Below are 22274 nucleotides of genomic sequence, written 5' to 3'. Positions count from 1 at the left end.
TCAAGCATTTTTATTTTTTACTTTACTGATACTTTTAACCAGAAGAGGGAGAAGTGATGTTGCTTTCCAGGGCTTTCAAGTGTAGCAAGGTTTTACTTCCCTTTGACTGGCAGAATCCCAGCTGAGTTGGATTCTTGACTGACCAGTTACCAGTTTGTGGTTCATACAGTTGTCTCAAGCCTTCTCCTCTCCACTGACACCTTTTCTTAAAGACAGGTGAGATAGGAGTAGGACAGCATGGAGAACCATTGCTTTTTTTAAAAAAATAAATACATTGTCAGCTGCATACAAAGCCTGCAGTAAGCATATGTCACAAATACAGAGAAATAAGTACAGCAGCATGCATTTCTCCATGACATTTTCCTGATTTCTGTTTAGACTGTCTATATGCAGATAATGTATTTTAATTTAAAGAGAAATAGATGTCCATGCTGTTACATTGCCCTTCATCTCATTCCCACCTCCTGACAATTTTTTTTTTTTTTTGCATTCAAAAACACAGAGAGAGGCTGGGTCCAGTGCCAGTGGCCAAGTGTTCCAAGGCATGTTCCAGCTGATTCACATCCACCCATAACTGAGAAACTAAAAACTGCTTGCTTTCACTGTGTCTGTGTGCATTTTGGTATGTTGCCTTCCTGTCTTCATCATTAAGATGTATTTGTTGCTCTGTAGTGTCTTGCCTTAGTTTTATGTGCTGATCTTTTCTCTAGTCTGCCCTCTTGCAAGAAAGCCTGACTTTAGAAGTGAAATGCCTGCTTTGATAGCCACCCTTATATTAACTTGCGATTAATTAATTAACAAACAACCAACTACTCCCACCCTTAACAGTATAAAATTAGAGCACCCTTAGGGGGACGACAGCACTTTGCTTGGGTTCTTTCCTTTAGAGATTCTTTCTCTAAGTGATTCTTTATGCAAGTGATATGCACTTCAAGCTCTGAACTTCAGCGATTGCATGAAGCAAACATACATATCAAACTGCACTAAAAAGCACCAAACAGGCTGCAGGTGACCCTGTCCCTCTATTCAGCTCTCCTTCCACTCTGTAACATGCGCTCTCCACAATTCCTTCTGCAAGTTGTGTCCTCTCTTTTAAACTTTCTTTCCTTCACCCATCTTCTCCATCCCACAACTTATATATATCACCATCACTTCTGTCCTCTCCTTACTACTGCACTCACCAACTCCTGCTAATTCTACAACCACATGCTGATAAAACCTCCAGGATGCTGGGGCATGTTCCTTCATATAAATCGCACTCCTACTTTACCTCCTTCACCCTTCTGCTTCTCCTATCATCTAGTGACATATCCCCAAACCCTGGGTCTCCATCATTTAACTGTACCCTAAGCTCCCATCATCCTACACCCTTTGGCAGCAGATGCAATCCACATAACTTCATTTTTATTCCTCTTCTTCTCTGCCTCCCCTTCTCCTGCACCCTTTGGAATGCCCGTTCTGTCTGTAACAAACTCACCTCCCTCCATGACCTCTTTATCACAAATTCCTTTAGCCTACTTGCCATTACCAAAACCTAGCTTCATGAATACGACACTGCTTCTCCTGCTTCCCTCTCCCATGGTGGCCTTCTCTGGACTCACTCCCCCAGACCCAGTGGACAAAAGGGAGGTAGAGTGGGAAGCCTTCTAGCCCCATGCAGCACCTATCAGGTACTTCATCCACCTCACTCTCTGACACTCTCCTCTTTTGAGGCACATTGTATTTGTTTATTTTCTCCTGATTCTCTAAAAATTGCTGTCATCTACCAGCCCCCATTCCTTGATGACTTCTTTGCCTGGCTACGGTACTTTCTCTCTTCTGAAATCCCCACAATCATTCTGAGTGACTTTAACATCCCTGTTAATGCTAATACTACTGCTACTTCTAAACGTCTCAGTCTAACCTTCTCTCTTGACCTGAAGCGATGAATACAGGCTTCTATTTACTCCGATGGCAGCACACTTGACCCAAAATCTCATCCCTGTCCTGCCCCAATCTAGCCACTTCTGTCTACAACAGCTCACTGTCATCCTCCCTAGACAAGCTTGCCCCTCTCACTACACACACTATCAGGCCCCTGACCCCTACAACCTTGTTAAACAGATAACACCAGAAGTCTCAGAAAACATAGCCATGCTCTTGAGTTCCTGTGGCGTAAGAGTAAGTCCCAGAAAGACTTCAACCAATATTAACCTCCCCTCTAAAAATACTATTTCTGCCTCCTCACTGCCAAGCAGACATATTTTATCACTCTTATTAACACCTTCTCATTCAGTCCCGGTCAACTCTTCTCTACCTTTAACTTCGTCGTCCTCCCACTAACTCACTCACTGCCCAGGAGACCTCCAATCACTTCAAAAATAAGATTGATACAATTCTTGGGGAGATCATTTTTCCAATGCCCACCAACCTATTTGCCCCCTGGATCCTGCTCCCTCGCAAATGCTACGGTCACCTTCTGACTGTATTCTTTACTCTCTAACTCACATCTTCAATCTCTCCTTCTCTTCTGGCATCTTACCCAACTCTCTAAAACATGCACTGGTCACCCCTATCCTTAAAAAGCCCTCACTGGACCCCACCAATCTTAACAACCTACGTCCCAACTCCTTAAGCCCCTTCTCCTCCAAACTACTTGAGCCTCTGGTCTACAACCACCTGAGCGACCATCTGACTGAGAACAAACTTGATCCCCTTCAGTCCGGGTTTCGCCCTCAACACTCCACCGAAACTGCTCTCCTTAAACTCACAAACAATCTACTAATGGCTAAAACTAATGAACACTATTCTGTACTACTCCTCCTGGACCGCTCTGCTGCCTTTTGGCAACGTGGACCACCCCCTCCTCCTCGAAATACTCAGATCCTTTGGTCTCCATGACTGCACTCTTCACTGGTTCTCATCCAACCTATCCCACTGCACCTTCAGTGTCACTTACATTTCTACTTCCTTTTCTCCTCTTCCTTTCTCTGCCAGGGTCCCTCAAGGTTCTGTTCTTGGACCTCTCTTATTCTTAATCTACACCTGCTCCCTGGGTCAGTTGATTGCCCACCATGGCTTTCAATACCATTTCTATGCTGATGACACCCAAATCTATCTCTCTACCCCTTAGCTCACTCCATCAGTCACCTCAGGCATCACTCATTTACTAACAGACATATCAGCCTGGATGTCACACCACTTCCTCAAACTCCATCTATCCAGAACTGAGCTCTTAAATTTTCCTCCCCCATGTGCCTCTTCCCCTGATTTATCTGTTATAATCAATGACTCAACAATTACCCGCCCCCCATGCCAAGGTCTGAGGTAAAATCCTGGACTCTGAACTATCCTTTCGGCCCCACATCCAATCACTGTCCAAAGCTTGCTGCCTCAAGCTCTGTAACATCTCCAAGATATGCCCATGCTAATCAGTGACACCACAAAGCTTCTAATTCATTCCCTGGCTATCTCTCGCCTCAACTACTGCAACTACCTCCTTATTGGCTTTCTCTTACATAAGCTATCCCCCTTTCAGACCGTCATGAATGCTGCTGCCAGGCTCATCCACCTTACAAACCACTCAGTGTGTGCTAACCATCTCTGCCAATACCCCCACTGGCTTCTGCTCACCCAACAAATTAAATTTAAGATACCAACAACAACTTACAAAGCCATCCACAACTCTGCCCCAAGCTACATCACTAACCTAGTCTCAAAATACCAACCAAATCGTCCTCATATGACCTCCTGCTCTCTAGCTCCCTTGTCACTTCATACCATGCATGCCTCCAGGACTTCTCCAGAGCCTCTCCTATCCTCTGGGACTTCCTACCCCAATCTTTCCGACTATCGCCTACTCTGTCCACTTTCAGCCGATCCCTGGAAACGAATCTCTTCAGAGAAGCCTATCCGGCCCCCACCTAACAACTGTACATTTATTTTCTCCATCAGCTCACCCCCACAGTTATTACCTTTTGTTTCTCTTGACCCTCTCACTTAGATTGTAAGCTCTAATGAGCAGAGCTCTCTGATTCCTACTGTATTAAATTGAATTGCAATTGTACTGTCTGCCCTTATGATGTAAAGCGCTTTGTAAACTGTAAATCCTGTAAAATAATAATAATAATGACTATATAACTCCAGCCAAACGTAGCCTATGAACATGAGATGACAGCTGCCCAATCCAGAAATCTCCAGACAGATTGTGTAATGATCACAGAGTGCATTTTAAAAATGCAGCAAACAGTTGAATGAAATGTCATTTTGGGACACTTCAATAAAGGACAAACAAAACCCCCCAAAAAGCAGCCTAATGCATTGTGACAACACATAACACTGCCTCTACATAATGTACACCAGTGAGCATTGTAGCACGCAAGATAATGTGAAGGAGCCCTTGAAGTCCCATGAGCAGAGAAAAAAGCGGTGGCTTCAATTAAGAAGTCATTTCAAAGAAGAGGGAGGAAATATTGTCTCCTATCAAAACGCATCTTTCCAATGAAGTGCAACTAAAGACAAAATATTTTTTTTAGTTTTGGCTAGAATGTGGAAGGTTTAGAGCCCTTTAGTGCTCACTGTGTCCTTGCTAGGAAGATTCAGATCTGGGTTGCTACTAGGACACAAAGAGTAGGGATATCTTCCAATAGGGACATTTGATCTGGTGATAACTGTCTAGGATGAGATTTACCTCACTTTGCTCTCACTTCCTGTTGTGTCAGTAGGACAGTAGGTAAAGAAAATTTTGTTGAATGGGACACAGATGGCATGCTATGCAAATTAAAAAGTTTTGGCTTTAGACTTACTTGAAGGATGATCTCTAACCTCACTTTAAAGTGGTTCTAAAGGCTCAAGGTTTTTACCTTCATGCCCTATCTTCTTCCAGTGCTGTGCACGGGAGCCGCGGCTCTCCGAAGCTCTTGTGTTGCTTGCTTTGGGGGCACTCGGCAGGAGGGAGGATCCAGGAGCGCCACTGGGGGACCCAAGAAAAGGAGGATCGGAACTGCTCTGTGCAAAACCACTGCACAGAGCAGGTAAGTATGACATGTTTGTTATTTTAATGTAAAAAAAATCCACTGCTTTAATATCACTTTAGGTGAACCTTTCCCAGACTTAGGACATTAAATTGTATACATTTTATTAACAAGTAGTAAAAGGACTTTAACATGTATCTAAATCCTCTACTTTTTGTTTTTTTAGTCTTGGATTGAAAGATGAAAGATTAAAATCCCTGTCAGATTTGTATTGCTCTCACTGGGATGTCACCGCTGGGAAGATTTACCCTCTCCATTTGTCCGTGTGACCAATGTCATCAGGACAGAAAGTGATGGGAAATCCGAAACCTGAAGTTGTCACCAGAACAGGAATAAAAGGTTATCTTCCAACAGGAACGGCTGTCTTAGCGGAGATTTCCAACCCTTTAGAAAGATTTCCACTTAGTTATGTTGTGTATAGCGGGCAGAAAGTGAAAGGAAAATCTCCTCAATGGGACATAGATGGCATAAAAACCCTGACAGGGATTTTAACTCTTTCTTACCCTATCCTATATGATTTTTTTTTTTTTAATTAAAATACACCTGTTACTAGACATATTGTGACTCTCTGTTCATCTTATATCCCATGGGTAACTTAAATTGCTACTAAACTTATATTTTTAGTTAAAAAAAGTAATATATTCAACCCTTTTACTATCATTAATGTGCATTGTACATCGTTGGCAACAGGAGGTTTTACACACACTCTTGTAAATCTGACAAGCCAACTGTTGACTGTCAGATTAACCACTTAAGGATCACGCCTCTTTGAGATTCGTTGTTTACAAGTTAAAAACACTTTTTTTTTTTTTTGCTAGAAAATTACTTAGAACCCCCAAACAATATACATTTTTTTTCTAACACCCTAGAGAATAAAATGGCGGTCATTGCAATACTTTCTGTCACACCATATTTGCGCAGCGGTCTTACAAGCGCACTTTTTTTGGAAAAGATACACTTAATGTAAATAAAAAATAAGACAACAGTAAAGTAAGCCCATTTTTTTTTCATATTGTGAAAAATAATGTTATGCTGAGTAAATTGATACCCAACATGTCATGCTTCAAAATTGCACCTGCTCGTGGAATGGCGACAAACTTTTACCCTTAAAAATCTCCATAGGCGATGATTAAAAAATTCTGCAGGTTGCATGTTTTGAGTTACAGAGGAGGTCTAGGGCTTGAATTATTGCTCTCGCTCTACCGATCACAGTGATACCACACATGTGTGGTTTGAACACCGTTTTCATATGCGGGCTCTGTCGCCACCGGATCGCTTTCACACATCCTGGTAGCAGCTATCTTTTAGATTCTTGATGTCTCATTAAAGAGAACCTGTTACCAAAAATGCATCACAGAGGGGACTTTTTATTTCCTATGTCAGGGGTAGGCAACCATTGAGAGGCAGAGATCTACCTGAACAACATGAAAGAGATTGCCGGTTCAGGGCCCTTATTTTTTAAAGACATTTACTAGCAAGCTCTTACTAAATATTAAAGCTGGCCATACACTATACAATTTTCCTGTTCAACTTTCCTTTAGATTTACCAAAACCATATAATATGAGGTCAAACCTAAACCCTTTCAATTTGTATGCAATCAGACAGGCCCTTGCACTACATAGTTGAAGGTAAATCTAAAGGAAATTGAATCAGAAAATTGTATAGTGTATGGCCAGCCTTAGAAAAGTGGACTGTGTCAGTAGGGCAGTGATCGGTGTCAGTAGGACATTGGATGGTGTCAGTCAGTAGAGCAATGGACAATGTCAGTAGGGCAGTGGACAGTGTTAGTAGATTTTTATTTTTATTATATTATTTTTCACAATTGAATTTTATTATTTTTTACAATATATATATATATTTTCAATTTTTTAGGAGTCCCTGTTGGTGGGATTTGATAGGGGAGAGCACACAGATCCTGTCTTTCTGCTATGCAGGAAGACGGATCTGTGTGTTTACTCAGTGCAACCTTATTTTTTATATTTTACCTAAAAATTGCATATAATGTGTGCCCTAAAATTACATTAGTGTATTTTTACTGAAAATTAGCATTTTAGTAAATCGGTGAGCTAATATTGTGGGACATAAAAAATTGTAACTGCCACTATTTTATTCTCTAGGGTGTCTGCTTTTAGAATTTATATAATGAATGGGGGGTTTACATAATCTTATTCCTAAAATGGTTTCTTAAACGTGTGAAAAGTGCAAAAATGGCTCTGGCAGCAAAAGAGTTAAATACTGTATATACTCGAATATAAGTCGACCCGAATATAAGCCGAGGTACCTACTTTTACCACAACAATATGGGAAAATTTATTGACTCGAGTATAAGCCAAGGGTGAGAATGCTGCAGCTACTGTAAGTGGAAAAGAGGGTCAACAATGCCCATCTACAGCTTCACTATGTCCATCTGCATGCCTCATACCTCAACCTCATGCCTCAACCTCATGCTTCAAGCCTCATGCCTCAACCTCATCCCTCATGCCTCATGCCTCATGCCTCAACCTCATGCCCCAGCCTCAAATACATTGAGCGGCGTTGTGTCGGCGTTATCTCCTGGCACTGTGCCCATCTTCTTATCCCCCGGCGCTGTGATACATTCAGTCTAATCGGCGGCCATGCAGTGTAAACAAGCGCCGCCTCCTCCTCGTCGTCCTCCGTGTCGTCCTCTGTGACTCAAACACTGACTTGGTTTCCCAGCAGTGAGTCAGTGTTCAGCCTATCACGGACGATGTTCTGAGGAGAAAGGTCCCCCCATCAGATAGTGTCCGCTCTGTACTGCGCAGGCGCAGCACTTGCGCAGTACGGAGGACAAAGGAGACGCCAAAAGTCTCCGAAGAAGAACAGCTGATCATGAGGTATATTGGGACTGTGTGTGAGCGTGTGCCAGAATGTAGTATTAAGTGCGCAGGCGCCATGTAGAGCCCATGAACAGGTGTTCATGTTCGGAGCCTTTCGGCGTCTTCTATGTCCTCCATGCTGCGCCTGCGCAGTACAGAGCGAACACTATCCGATGGGGGGACCTTTCTCCTCAGAACACCGTCCGTGATAGGCTGGACACTGATGGTGCTTGGTTACACTGCATGGCCGCCGATTAGACTGAATGTATCACAGCGCCGGGGGGGGGGGGGGGGGGGATTAGGCTGCAGAGGAGGACTCGAGTATAAGCCGAGGGGGGCATTTTCAGCACAAAAAAATGTGCTGAAAAACTCGGCTTATACTCGAGTATATACGGTAAGTAGAAAGTACCTTTTATATATTTACTTTTATTTTATCTCTCAAATGCATGCTATTCTGCTATTTTCAGACTTCCTATTCTAGGGTGACTACATTCTTCATGCCTCCTTTGTGTACTTCAGGGGTCTCCAAACCTTCTAAACAAAGGGCCAGTTTACTGTTCTTAATATTTTAGGGGGCCAGACTGTGGCCATTGGGAGTAGAAAAGGTCCTGGCATCAGTGGGAGTAAACAATGCCCTAGCATTGGTATTAGGGAAAGTAATAGTGCTCCATCATTGGTTAAAACAGAAGGAATAGTTCCCCATCCTTGGTGTCAGGGGGAGTAATAGTGCCCCATCATTGATGTTAGTGGGAAGAATAGTGCGCCATCATTAGTGTCAGTGGGAGGATTAGTGACAGTGTCAATGATAGGGAATATGCCCCACTATTGCTGACAGAAGGGGAAATAATGCCACAAGGGCCAGATAAAGCCAAGTAGAGGGCCACTGGTGTATGTGAAAGTAGCCAGCCTTTCCTGCTTGTCCCCGAGATGTCCTACACATCTTCATGCAAACATATTCAGCTCTATGGGAATTTTAGTACACATAGAGCAGATCAAATAACTACACTGCTTGCTCTACACTAATAGCCGTGAGGTGCATCAGTAAACAGAGACTTTAAGAACAAAAAACAGAGACATGGTATACTTGTTATTTTAGAAAAATTGATGTAAAAAAATGAGTTTTATCACTTCAACACGCTCTGTGAGGGTGACTAGTTGGCATTAACATGATCTTGGGGATAGTTGGCAGTTATTATAAGAGTATGCAAAAAAAAAATATAGTAGCATATTACAGTGCCTTGAAAAAGTATTCATACCCCTTGAAATTTTCCACATTTTGTCATGTTACAACCAAAAACATAAATGTATTTTATTGGGATTTTATGTGATAGACCAACACAAAGTGGTACATAATTGTGAAGTGGAAGGAAAATGATAAATGGTTTTCAAAACTGTTTACAAATAAATATGTGAAAAGTGTGGCGTGCATTTGTATTCAGCCCCCTTTACTCTGATACCCCCAACTAAAATCTAGTGGAACCATTTGCTTTCAGAAGTCACCAAATTGCTTTCAGAAGTCACCAAATTAGTAAAAAGAGTCCACCTGTGTGTAATTTAATCTCAGTATAAATACAGCTGTTCTGCTAAGCCCTCAGAGGTTTGTTAGAGAACCTTAGTGAACAAACAGCATCATGAAAGGCCAAGGAACACACCAGACAGGTGTGTTCCTTCGGCTGACTGCTGCGGATGGAGCTCTGGGTGGTTAAGGAAAGCAGGTCCACTGGACCCCCGACACGGATCACACTGGGTGCTACAGCATGAGATTCCCCAGGGCGCACAGTCTAAGAGCCAGCAGGTTTTCACCAGGGTCTCCCAGCTCGCGCTCATGGTTGGCTACTGGTGGATAGAGAGAAAGCAGTAGTCCAGGACAACAAGGGATAGTCAGGAGGACAAGCCAGGGGTTGGGGCAATAAGCAGACTAGGATAGACAGGAGAACACGCTAAAGGTCGGGGTATCAAGTGGACAGGGATAGTCAACAGAACAAGCCAAAGTCAGTATACGGAAACAGACGTAGAGCACGGCAAGAACCACACAGGAATCCTAACACACTAATGTTGATCGGCAAGGCTTGGCTTGCAGTGCACAAGGTTAAATAGTGTTTCCTGCTAGAGACTGGGGTGGAGCCTTGCTGAGGGAAGATTACTTAAGCACACAGGTGAGAAGCGCATGGTCTCTAAGCTGAACACAAGCAGAGAGGTAAGCAGACAGACAGAACATGAATCATTACTGCAGATTCATGACAACAGGTCAGGGATAAAGTTGTGGAGAGGTTTAAAGCAGGGGTAAGTTATAGAAAAATATCCCACATTTTGAACATCTCACAGAGCACTGTTCAGTCCATCATCTGCAAATGGAAAGAGTATGGCACAACTGCAAATCTACCAAGACATGACCGTTCACCTAAATTGACAGGCCAGGCAAAGAGGAGAGCATTAATCAGAGAAGCAGCCAAGAGGCCCATGGTAACTCTGGAGGAGCTGCACAGATCCACAGCTCAGGTGAGAGAATCTGTCCACAGGATAACCATTAGTCGTGCACTACCCAAATCTGGCTCTTATGGAAGAGTGGCAAGAAGAAAGCCATTGTTGAAAGAAAGCCATAAGAAGTGTCGTTTGCAGTTTGCGAGAAGCCATGTGAGACACACAGCAAACATGTGGAAGAAGGTGCTCTGGTCAGATGAGACCAAAAATTTAACTTTTTGGCTTAAAAGCAAAACACTACACTGCACATCACCCTGATCACACCATCCTCACTGTGAAACATGGTGGTGGCAGCATCATATTGTGGGGATGCTTTTCTTCAGCAGCGACAGGGAAGCTGGTCAGAGTTGATGAGAAGATGGATGGAGCCAAATACAGGGAAATCTTAGAAGAAAACCTGTTAGAGTCTGCAAAAGACTTGAGACTGGGGCGGAGGTTCACCTTCCAGCAGGACAATGACACTAAACATACAATCAGAGCTACAATGGAATGGTTTAGATCAAAGCATATTCATGTGTTAGAATGGCCCAGTCCAGACCTAAATCCAATTGAGAATCTGTGGCAAGACTTCAAAATTGCTGTTCACAGATGCGCTCCATCCAATCTGACAGAGCTTGAGATATTGTGTAAAGAAGAATGGGCAAAAATGTCACTTTCTAGATGTACAAAGCTGATAGAGACATCCCCAAAAAGACTTGCAGCTGTAATTGCAGTGAAAGGTGGTTCTACAAAGCATTGACTCAGTGGGGCTGAATACAAATGCACGCCACACTTTTCACATATTTATTTGTAAAAAAAAAAAAAAAATTAAAAGAATTTATAATTTTCCTTCCACTTCACAATTATGTGCCACTTTGTGTTGGTCTATCACATAATATCCCAATAAAATACATTTACATTTTTGGTTGTAACATGATAAAATGTGGAAAAGTTCAAGAGGTATTCAAGGCACTGTAGCTGCGCATTGAAATAAAGTGTTCAAAATTATTGCAACATTTACTACTGCACATGTAGCAAAGACAAACATGAACTCTGGTTACAGAAGATTATGTTTCACGTTGTTGTCATGTGAGATATTATGGCACCCACACACAATAAGGTGTTTCCCTTTCTGCAAACTCAGTTGCTCTCACTTAAGGTAGGGCATAGGACTATTACAGAACCCTTTCATCAGTGTTCTGCTGACTATATAATACACAAGCTTAATATAGCTTTTCTGCAACTCCTAAATCCTATTGTTACGGATGTATTGCACTATAAGGATCAATCCACCCAGATCTCAAATTTAGGAATCTGGCACATGTTGAAGATTTTTGCCTTCCACTTATTTACACTGACATTCCTTTGAGCTGAAAGTACAGGAAGCACCTTAAGGGTCGGTTCACACATGGGCAACACGACTTTAGCGCGACTTTGTACCGCGACTTCAACGCGGCTTCAGCGCGACTTTAGCGCGATTTCAGCGCGACTTCGGCAAATTACGAGGCGACTTGAAGTCGCCTCCATGACAGGCGACTTTGCCTGTGGCCAATCACCTCTCTGGGAGGGAGGGGGGGAGGGAGGGGTTTTCTCTGCAAAGTCGCTTGACTTTACAGAGAGATCCGACTTGCAGGCGACTTACATTGAGTTGAATGGGTACAAGTCGCCTACAAGTCGGATAGAAGTAGTACAGGAACCTTTTCTGAAGTCGGAGCGACTTCAGTAGTGTCAATTAAGATGCTCCCATTGCCTACCATGTTAATCTAAATACAAAGCGACTTGGGGCGACTTGGGGCGACTTGAGGGCGTACAAGCCGGATCCCAAGTCGCCCCAGTGTGAACCGACCCTAACCCGTTTAAACCTATAGCACACACACATATATATATATATATATATATATATATATATATATATATATATATATATATATATATATACATACACTATATTGTCAAAATTATTGGGAGGCCTGCCTTTACAAGTACCCAAACTTTAATGGCATCCCACTCCTAGTCCGTAGGGTTCAATATTGAGTTGGCCCACCCTTTGTAGCTATAACAGCTTCAACTCTTCTGGGAAGGCTGTCCACAAGGTGTAGGAGCGTGTCTATGGGAATGTTTGACCATTCTTCTTCCATTTGTGAGGTCAGGCACTGATGTTGGACGAGAAGGCCTGGCTCGCAGGCTCCATCTAATTCATTTCAAAGGTGTTTCATCGGATTGAGCTCAGGACTCTGTGCAGGCCAGACAAGTTCATATGCGTGTAAAGGCAGGCGTCACAATACTTGTTTTTTTTTAATATATATATATATCTATATCTATAGATATAGATATATATATATATATCTATATCTATATATATATCGATATAGACATATCTATATATATATATAGATATATATATATATATATATATATATCTATATATATATATATATATATATATATACACACAGTGGATATAAAAAGTCTACACACCCCTGTTTCTGTGCTGTAAAAAAATGAGACAAAGATAAATCATTTCAGAACTTTTTCCACCTTTAATGTGACCTATAAACTGTACAACTCACCTGAAAAACAAACTGAAATCTTTTGGGTGGAGGGAAGTAAAAAAAAAAAAAAAAAAGAAAAATAATGTGGTTGCATAAGTGTGCACACCCTGGGGATGTAGCTGCGTTCAGAATTAAGCAATCACATTCAAACTCATGTTAAATAGGAGTCAGTACATACCTGAAATCATTTAAAGTGCCTTTGATTAACCCCAAACAAAGTTCAGCTGTTCTAGTAGGTCTTTCCTGACATTTTCTTAGTCACATCCTACAGTAAAAGCCATGGTCCGCAGAGAGCTTCCCAAGCATCAGAGGGATCTCATTGTTAAAAGGTATCAGTCAGTAGAAGAGTACAAATATCCACTGTATATATGTATATGTGTATATATATATATATATATATATATATATATATATATATATATAAATCAATGGGTGGGTTACCTTCTTTTCTTTCAGTCTGTTTAGATCAAAGCACAGTCAGGGTGGACTCCCACTGCTCCACCAATATGAAAAATAGAATAAAAGACGGAACCAATGCTGTGTGTGTATCCACACAGCCAAATAAGCCTGATGAAGAGCAGTGATGCTTGCAACTGAACAGTGGCTTGCATTTTGTACATTTTGGATTGAATATTGAAGTAAAGAAGAATTGCATTGAAGCACTGGTCCCGTCTTTTAGTATATATATATATATATATATATATATATATATATATATATATAAAACCATATATATATCCATATATATATTTATATATATATTATATACAGTGCCTTGAAAAAGTATTCATACCCCTTGAAATTTTCCACATTTTGTCATGTTACAATGTTGGGGTTTTATGTGATGGACTAACACAAAGTGGCACATATTGGTGAAGTGGAAGGAAAATGATAAATGGTTTTCAATTTTTTTTCAAATAAATATTTGAAAAGTGTGGTGTGCATTTGTTTTAAGCCCCCTTTACTCTGATACCCCTAACTAAAATCTAGTGGAACCAATTGCCTTCAGAAGTCAACTAATAAGTAAATAGAGTCCACCTGTATATAATTTAAACTCAGTATAAGTGCAGCTGTTCTGTGAAGCCCTCAGAGGTTTGTTAGAGAGCCCCGGTGAACAAACAGTATCATGAAGGCCAATGAACACACCAAACAGGTCAGTGGAAAAGTTTAAAGCAGGGTTAGGTTATAAAATAATATCCCAAGCTTTGAACATCCCACAGAGCACTGTTCAATCCATCATCAGAAAATGGAAAGAGTATGGCACAACTGCAAATCTACCAAGACATGGCTGTCCATCTAAACTGACAGGCCAGGCAAGGAGAGCATTAATCAGAGAAGCAGCCAAAAGGCCCATGGTAACTCTGGAGGAGCTGAAGAGATCCACAGCTCGGGTGGGAGAATTTGTCCACAGGACAACTATTAGTCGTGCACTCCACAAATCTGGCTCTTATGGAAGAGTGGCAAGAAGAAAGCCATTGTTGAAAGAAAGCCATAAGAAGTCCCATTTGCAGTTTGCGAGAAGCCATGTGGGGGACACAGCAAACATGTGGAAGAAGCTTTGGTCAGATGAGACCAAAATGTATTTTTTCAAAAAGAGAGAAGACACCTGAGAAAGGAAGGCTGCACACCCTCAAGATGATTTAGAAACAGGAATTTTCCCCCAAAGGATGAAGAGGCTTTCAAAGCAGCGAACAACAATGCAGATGTTCTGTGATTTAAAAGGTAGCCTTATTAAACATGGGACATTAGAGTAAAAACATGAGCTGTGTACACAAAGTTATAAAAGGCATAGGAGCATGTACAAAGCTATACATAAATCGTGCACTACAAAAGCGCTTGGATAGTGCTGACGCGTTTCGACCCCATAGGGTCTTCTTCAGAGGAAATGCATGCACTGTGAAAGAATTTTGTATACATGAAGAAATAATACCAATATGGTTGTACAGTTGTGAAAACTGAGCACAGTTATATATAATAAGGGTTTTTAAGCATAATTACCAAAGGTATGTGTATAGCCATGTCTCCTGAGGTTACGATTTTCAGAACAGCCTCCACTATCCGGTCCCAACATCAGGGCCCCCCGGTCCGCCTCCTCTCCCTCTCTTGGGGTGCTCGCGGACCAGGGGGCCCTGGTGTTGGGACCGGATAGCGGAGGCTGTTCTGAAAATCGTAAGCTCAGGAGACATGGCTATACACATACCTTTGGTAATTATGCTTAAAAACCCTTATGTGGGGATGCTTTTCTTCAACAGGGATACTGGTCAGAGTTGATGGGAAGATGGATGGAGCCAAATACAGGGCAATCTTAGAAGAAAACATGAGTCCACAAAAAACTTGAGACTGCGACAGAGGTTCAACTTCTGAGTGTGTGGAAACCGGTACAAACTCTGTGGTACTCATTGGAAATGCTGCACACCTCGGGGGAGGTCTGCTGGGAGAGCCTTTATATTTGGGTGAAGTCAGGTGATCTATGTTCTGTGCCACCTGGACGGCTGTCTGGATGGACGCGTGTTGTACTGCCTGGGCTGTTAGGCTGGCGATTGGGCCAATCCTGGGCACATCTAGCTGCTAGGCTGTCTGAGGGCCTATCCAGAAGCAAGAGAGCAGCAGAGGGTTGGGATTGCAGCTTGCAGTTCAACCAAAAGTGACGGTTCTGCCGGCTGGAGAACCTGTCGTGGTCAGAGGTAGAGGGGAAGCTGTCACCAGTAAGGGACTATCCGCCTTATTACCAGGGACCACAGTGAGTAATTGAAGCGAGTACTGGAGCAGTATTCTCGCCAACCGGGGACGGTGAAGAATCGGGCAACTTCAGTGGGAATCAAGCCAGGGACGCTTGCAGAGCAGCCTTGTGCGTCAAGCTAGGGACAGAGCAGGCCAGTGGGGTTAAGCTTGAGAGGTATCTAGAGTGCCAAGCTAGGGACTCAGCAGAGAGGCAGGGGTGACGCTTGAGGAAGATACTACAGTGAAGATTGGAGGACCTCAAGGGATTCAGTGGCAGTTAATCAGCAGGACTAGTGAGAGACCGGGAGCTCAGGTGTACTGAAATACAAGACGTTGTAGTGAAAGTGAAGGAACTGTTAAGCCTTGTGTTTGGAACTGTTAAAGCCTGTGGCCATAGGAGACTGCATTCCTGCACATGCAGATTTGGTGTCCGGCTGTGTGCCTTACCCTGCATGGCTGTCCTACTATTGAAGTCTCGGAGCCTGCCAATCAATCTTGCAACTACCTAAGGGTGTCCTGGCCCTAACCCTCTCTCCTTTAAAACTTTCTTTTGCATTCAAGAAGTGTCTGGCACCCAATAACTTAACTACTCTGCACCCACCATGCCTCACAACCCACTACATACAGAAGGATGTCAGCTCTCTGGCCCTAGAGGTTCTCATCAGACCAAAGGAGGCCGGAGACCTTACTACATATTGATTTTTTTTTAAGATACACAGACCATTTTACACATGATAATTATTTAAGATCACTTTTCCAAACTTGTTACGATCAATTTTGATTACATGATCCGATTGCATCAAACTATTTTATTCAGCGCTTTTGGTGCTTGATTGAACTTTCTAATGTATTTTTCTCCCAGATGAATCAAATCAATATGATCTTATGTAAAATCACCAGATACAAGTGATTGAGCTCAAATCAGAGCATGTTCATTTCCTCTATTATGTAAGAGAGTAGTATAGTTGCCTTCACCACTACTACCGGTACTTCCAGGTTACTTTACATTTTCATCATACTACTTTCCTACTGAAGAACGTGCTATTTCACAGTGTTGCACGTTGCTGCACGCGTCCACCTACACTCGTTACGTAATATCACAACCCTACTGTCCCTTTAATAATACTCTAACCTCTGCCCAACTTCTCCTCGGGTGACGTCAGTCCCTAGGCCCCGCCCCCATTCCAGAGGCCCTCTCAACGCTAATAGGTTCTCTGTTCTCCGGTAAGACTTGGCCACGGAAGAAGGCGGGGTTTGGGCTGTACCAACACGAGCTTTCGCCGAGAAAGGGGCGCAGCACAATTGGCTCCATTAATATAGGTGCAATTTAGCGGATACTTCAGATATGTAATGAATGAAATATGTTTCCTATCAGCTGCTAATATTCGCACAAATTCACACGGTGGTGATACAGGCCGCGGGTTGTTCGCGCCTTTGGATGGTTGTCATACACCCCTGTTCTGTGTGTGTTGGCGACGTCCTCGAGTCAGCTGACGTTCCAGTGGCCTGAAGCCGGGGACAGCGCGGAGCATTGTTCTTGCTGTGTGGTGCTGAGAGGACAGGTGCGGGTGAGTGTGGCACTGCATTTTACAACCTAGCACGGTTTGCACGGCCTTCCGTAGTGCGACCACTTTAGTGACACGCATTGCCTACGTACGTTGTCAAGGAGACGCAACCCCCCCCCCCCCCATGGGAGGTGTCACCGGTGGGTCCTAGAGCCGGAACTGACAGCCTGCAATGAATGTCATTGATCTCAGAGACAGAATATGGGCTGTCATGGCAACTCTAAGGGGAAATTAGCATTTATATGACCAATGCTCACCACTTCGGGTCTAGCAGAGGCTTACCTTCTTCATGGCATAGGGGCTGGCTGCTCGGTCTGGGGGACATGTGGCCCTTTGGTATAGAATTTGGGGCCCCTGAAGGGAGTAGACTGTGTTTTCCTTACACAGGTCAGAGAAGGGAACATATTCCGTAGACTGAGTTCTAATACTTAAATGACTTGGTGTGTTTCTTTACCACAATCTTACTTTTTGCTGTTCTTACTTAGAGAAATATCACAGTAGTGATCTCTAGCAGTCTCATGTAATCGGTCTATACCAGCTTTCTGAAGCATATGCCTACTCTCTGACCTTCTCTCGTATCATGTCTGCACTCTCTGACCGTCTCTTGTATCATGTCTGCACTCTCTGACCGTCTCTTGTATCATGTCTGCACTCTCTGACCGTCTCTTGTATCATGTCTGCACTCTCTGACCGTCTCTTGTATCATGTCTGCACTCTCTGACCGTCTCTTGTATCATGTCTGCACTCTCTGACCGTCTCTTGTATCATGTCTGCACTCTCTGACCGTCTCTTGTATCATGTCTGCACTCTCTGACCGTCTCTTGTATCATGTCTGCACTCTCTGACCGTCTCTTGTATCATGTCTGCACTCTCTGACCTTCTCTTGTATCATGTCTGCACTCTCTGACCTTCTCTTGTATCATGTCTGCACTCTCTGACCTTCTCTTGTATCATGTCTGCACTCTCTGACCATCTCTTGTATCATGTCTGCACTCTCTGACCTTCTCTTGTATCATGTCTGCACTCTCTGACCTTCTCTTGTATCATGTCTGCACTCTCTGACCTTCTCTTGTATCATGTCTGCACTCTCTGACCTTCTCTTGTATCATGTCTGCACTCTCTGACCATCTCTTGTATCATGTCTGCACTCTCTGACCATCTCTTGTATCATGTCTGCACTCTCTGGCCTTCTCTTGTATCATGTCTGCACTCTCTGGCCTTCTCTTGTATCATGTCTGCACTCTCTGGCCTTCTCTTGTATCATGTCTGCACTCTCTGGCCATCTCTTGTATCATGTCTGCACTCTCTGGCCATCTCTTGTATCATGTCTGCACTCTCTGACCATCTCTTGTATCATGTCTGCACTCTCTGACCATCTCTTGTATCATGTCTGCACTCTCTGACCATCTCTTGTATCATGTCTGCACTCTCTGACCATCTCTTGTATCATGTCTGCACTCTCTGACCATCTCTTGTATCATGTCTGCACTCTCTGACCATCTCTTGTATCATGTCTGCACTCTCTGACCATCTCTTGTATCATGTCTGCACTCTCTGACCTTCTCTTGTATCATGTCTGCACTCTCTGACCTTCTCTTGTATCATGTCTGCACTCTCTGACCTTCTCTTGTATCATGTCTGCACTCTCTGACCTTCTCTTGTATCATGTCTGCACTCTCTGACCTTCTCTTGTATCATGTCTGCACTCTCTGACCTTCTCTTGTATCATGTCTGCACTCTCTGACCTTCTCTTGTATCATGTCTGCACTCTCTGACCTTCTCTTGTATCATGTCTGCACTCTCTGACCTTCTCTTGTATCATGTCTGCACTCTCTGACCTTCTCTTGTATCATGTCTGCACTCTCTGACCTTCTCTTGTATCATGTCTGCACTCTCTGACCTTCTCTTGTATCATGTCTGCACTCTCTGACCTTCTCTTGTATCATGTCTGCACTCTCTAACCATCTCGTGTTGTGTCATTCCCCGCCCACGGTCTCTGAGAGCTTACTGTAGCATCTCAATCACTGAATATTATGTGGCCCTATGCTGATGTCAGGGGCTACACAGCTCTGGAAGTTGAGCACTGGTCTAGGGCAATGTTCAGAAATTAGCTATGGGCCTATACGTATGTCACTAACTTCCTCACAGTCTGTACTGAAATGCTCTCCTTTGGTATTGCGTTGCAAAAATGATGTTTATTCTACTTATTTTAAAGGGTAAAAGAACTGGAAATTAGAATAATAATGTCTTTGCCTGTTGCTTTAACCCGTGTTAGCTTCAGAACACCTGTTTAGATTGAATTCTGCCGTTCATCTCATTTGTTAATCGTTCCAAAGTATAGGGAAATTGTTTTACAGAAAGCATGTTTTTTTCAGTGTAGGGTGGCTTCACACTGCGCTTTTGCTAAAGTGCAGCTAACCCACGGTTTCCGCACATGTTGGCTGCACTTTCCCATAGACTTCTATGAGGTCCTGCGGTTTTAAAAAGCGCACCAAAACTACTGCATGCTGCATCTTTGGTGCACTTTCTGAAGCCACAGAACATCATAGTGATATGCCTGTATGGGAACAGTGTGAGGATGCCTGTATTGTGTATGTTTTCACAGATCAATAATAAAAATATGACATTAACTACAGTATATGAAAACGAACCTTTGTTAATAGCCCATAAACAGTTTTTTGTTTTGTTTTGTTTTTCAACCACTTGCCCACTGGCACTTTCACCCCCTTCCTGCCCAGGCCAATTTTCGGCTTTCATTACTGTCACTTTTTGAATGATGATTGTGTGGTTTTGCAACACTGTACCCATATGAAATGTATATAATTTTTTTCACACAAATAGAGCTTTCTTTGGGTGGTACTTAATCATCACTGGGTTTTTTATTTTTTGCAAAATAAACGAAAAAAGAAAGAGAAAATTCGGGGAAAAAAAAACTCAAACTTTTTCTTCGTTTCTGTGTATAAAATTTTTCAAAAAAATTATTTTTTCTTCTTTGCTGATGGAGCTGCACTGATAAGGAGGCACTGATCTGCGCTGATGAGGCTGCACTGATAAGGAGGCACTGATCTGCGCTGATGAGGCTGCACTGATAAGGAGGCACTGATCTGCGCTGATGAGGCTGCACTGATAAGGAGGCACTGATCTGCGCTGATGAGGCTGCACTGATAAGGAGGCACTGATCTGCGCTGATGAGGCTGCACTGATAAGGAGGCACTGATCTGCGCTGATGAGGCTGCACTGATAAGGAGGCACTGATCTGCGCTGATGAGGCTGCACTGATAAGGAGGCACTGATCTGCGCTGATGGGGCTGCACTGATAAGGAGGAACTGATCTGCGCTGATGACCATACCCTGATTATCAGTGTAAATGTCCCCTTTTACAGGATAGCTAGTTATCTGCTTTCCTTTTCTCACAGAGTGACAATGCGCAAGGAAAGCAAATGCCAATAACCAGCATTTGTTTACATGTGATGAGCTGTGATTGGACACAGCTCATCACAGGGTAAAGGGCTGTTGTGATTGGCCCTTTACCTTGATCTGTGATCAGCTGTGTGCGAAAGACACAGCAATCACAGAGCGTGCCCGATGTGTGGCCCAGGGGTGCCCAGGGATGTGGGGTTTTGGGAAGACGTCAATAGATGCTGCACGGTTCTGGCTAAAATAAGAATCATGATTTGTTTTGGCTTAGAATAAAGATCACGATTCTCGCAGCATAATATCATCTTTCACATTATACAAAGAAATTGGACTAACTTTACTGTTGAGTTTTTTTAAAATTGATTAAAGTGTATTTTTTCCCCAAAAATTGCGTTTGAAAGATAGCTGCGCAAATACAGTGTGACATAAAATATTGTAACAACCGCCATTTTATTCTCTTGCATCTCTGCTAAAAAACAAATTATATATATATATATATATATATATATATATATATATATATACAGATTTTAACTTGTAAGCAACAAGTGTCAGAAAAAGGTTTTGTCCTTTTAAGTGGATAAACTGACCTCATTTAGAGACCAAAGTGCAATCCTTTGATCTAAAGAACCAAAGGTTACATTATTTATAGTTATCTCAGCCCTGAGGAATGTTGTGAAACTTGGCAGACTGCCTGTTCTTTTTGTTGTGACAGCTGTCAGCTGCAAGCAGAGAACTCTGCACTGAATCGTGGACCTGCTGTGTTAAAGATTGGGAGGGAGGTTGAATCGAGATCGCAATTTTTAAATTTTTTTTTTTTTTTTTTTTACGATTAATTGTGCAGCTCTATGCTGTAGTCATCGGCAAATGGTTTAACTATTGTCCTAAGCTGGCTATAGACAGAGCAGAAGGAAAGAAGCAAAGCTTCACTGTACTTGAGCACCACAAACCAAAAACACAGTTTATCTAATTTTTAATAATCAAAACAAACTCCCCCACCCATTCATGTCTCCATGCTTTATTTTGCTGGGAAATCACTTTGAAACCCCGTCCCCTAGCATTTCTGGCTGTTGCCATCCTGAGTATAAGTGCAAATGATTCATGTAGCAGTTACTTCCTGGAATCCATCTCCCCTTAGCTCAGGCATGCATGCAGGAGGTTGTGCTTGGCTGAGAAAACCCCTCCTTCCTTCCTGGGATGTATGACATAATTTGCTAGGCCTGGCATCCAGGAGGTAACTGAAGAAATGTAAAAAAAAGTTTAAAACCAGTAAATTTGATATGAAAGTATATCTATTTACTAATACTAGCAGCATAAGGATTCAAAATGTTCATAGGAAGAGTGAATTTCCACTTTAAATCCAGGGGTTTACAGATTGGATTAAAGTTATATTAAACTCAAAACATAATTTAATTGCAGTTTACCAATCATTAAAGTGGTTGTAAACCCTTTAGTGTGATTTTTACCTATAGGTAAGCCTAGAATAAGGCTTACCTATAGGTAGAGGAAATATCTCCTAAATGTGCACCGTTTAGGAGCTATTTCCCTTGTAGTGCCGCCGATTGATGTCATCGGCGCAGGCGCTGTGAAGAAACGGACCTCCCTGCCGTGACGGACGGCTCCTGCGTGCATGCGCAGGAGTGATGTCACGCGGCTGCAGCCAGTCACAGAGCCAAAGTCTGTGACCCTGTGAGGAAGAGGGGCGAAGA

General features: G+C 42.8%; 1 protein-coding gene across 3 annotated transcripts in view; it reads left to right on the top strand.

Moving 5' to 3' along the window:
• Positions 1–22274, top strand: part of POR (cytochrome p450 oxidoreductase) — a 156202-nt gene that overhangs the window by 26863 nt on the left and 107065 nt on the right. The window contains exon 1 of one of the 3 annotated variants that reach the window (XM_073615211.1): positions 16892–17145. The exons of 1 other annotated variant lie outside the window; for it this stretch is intronic. The gene's annotated coding sequence lies outside the window, so the exon portion shown is untranslated. Of the gene's footprint in view, positions 1–16891; positions 17152–22274 lie in introns of those variants that run through there. One more of the 3 variants, XM_073615210.1, reaches the window with a different exon arrangement.

Source organism: Aquarana catesbeiana, linkage group LG02 (genome assembly GCF_042186555.1).
Source record: "Aquarana catesbeiana isolate 2022-GZ linkage group LG02, ASM4218655v1, whole genome shotgun sequence".
In the NCBI taxonomy this organism is placed as follows: Eukaryota; Metazoa; Chordata; class Amphibia; order Anura; family Ranidae; genus Aquarana; species Aquarana catesbeiana.
This window is presented reverse-complemented; position numbering and strand designations above follow the sequence as displayed.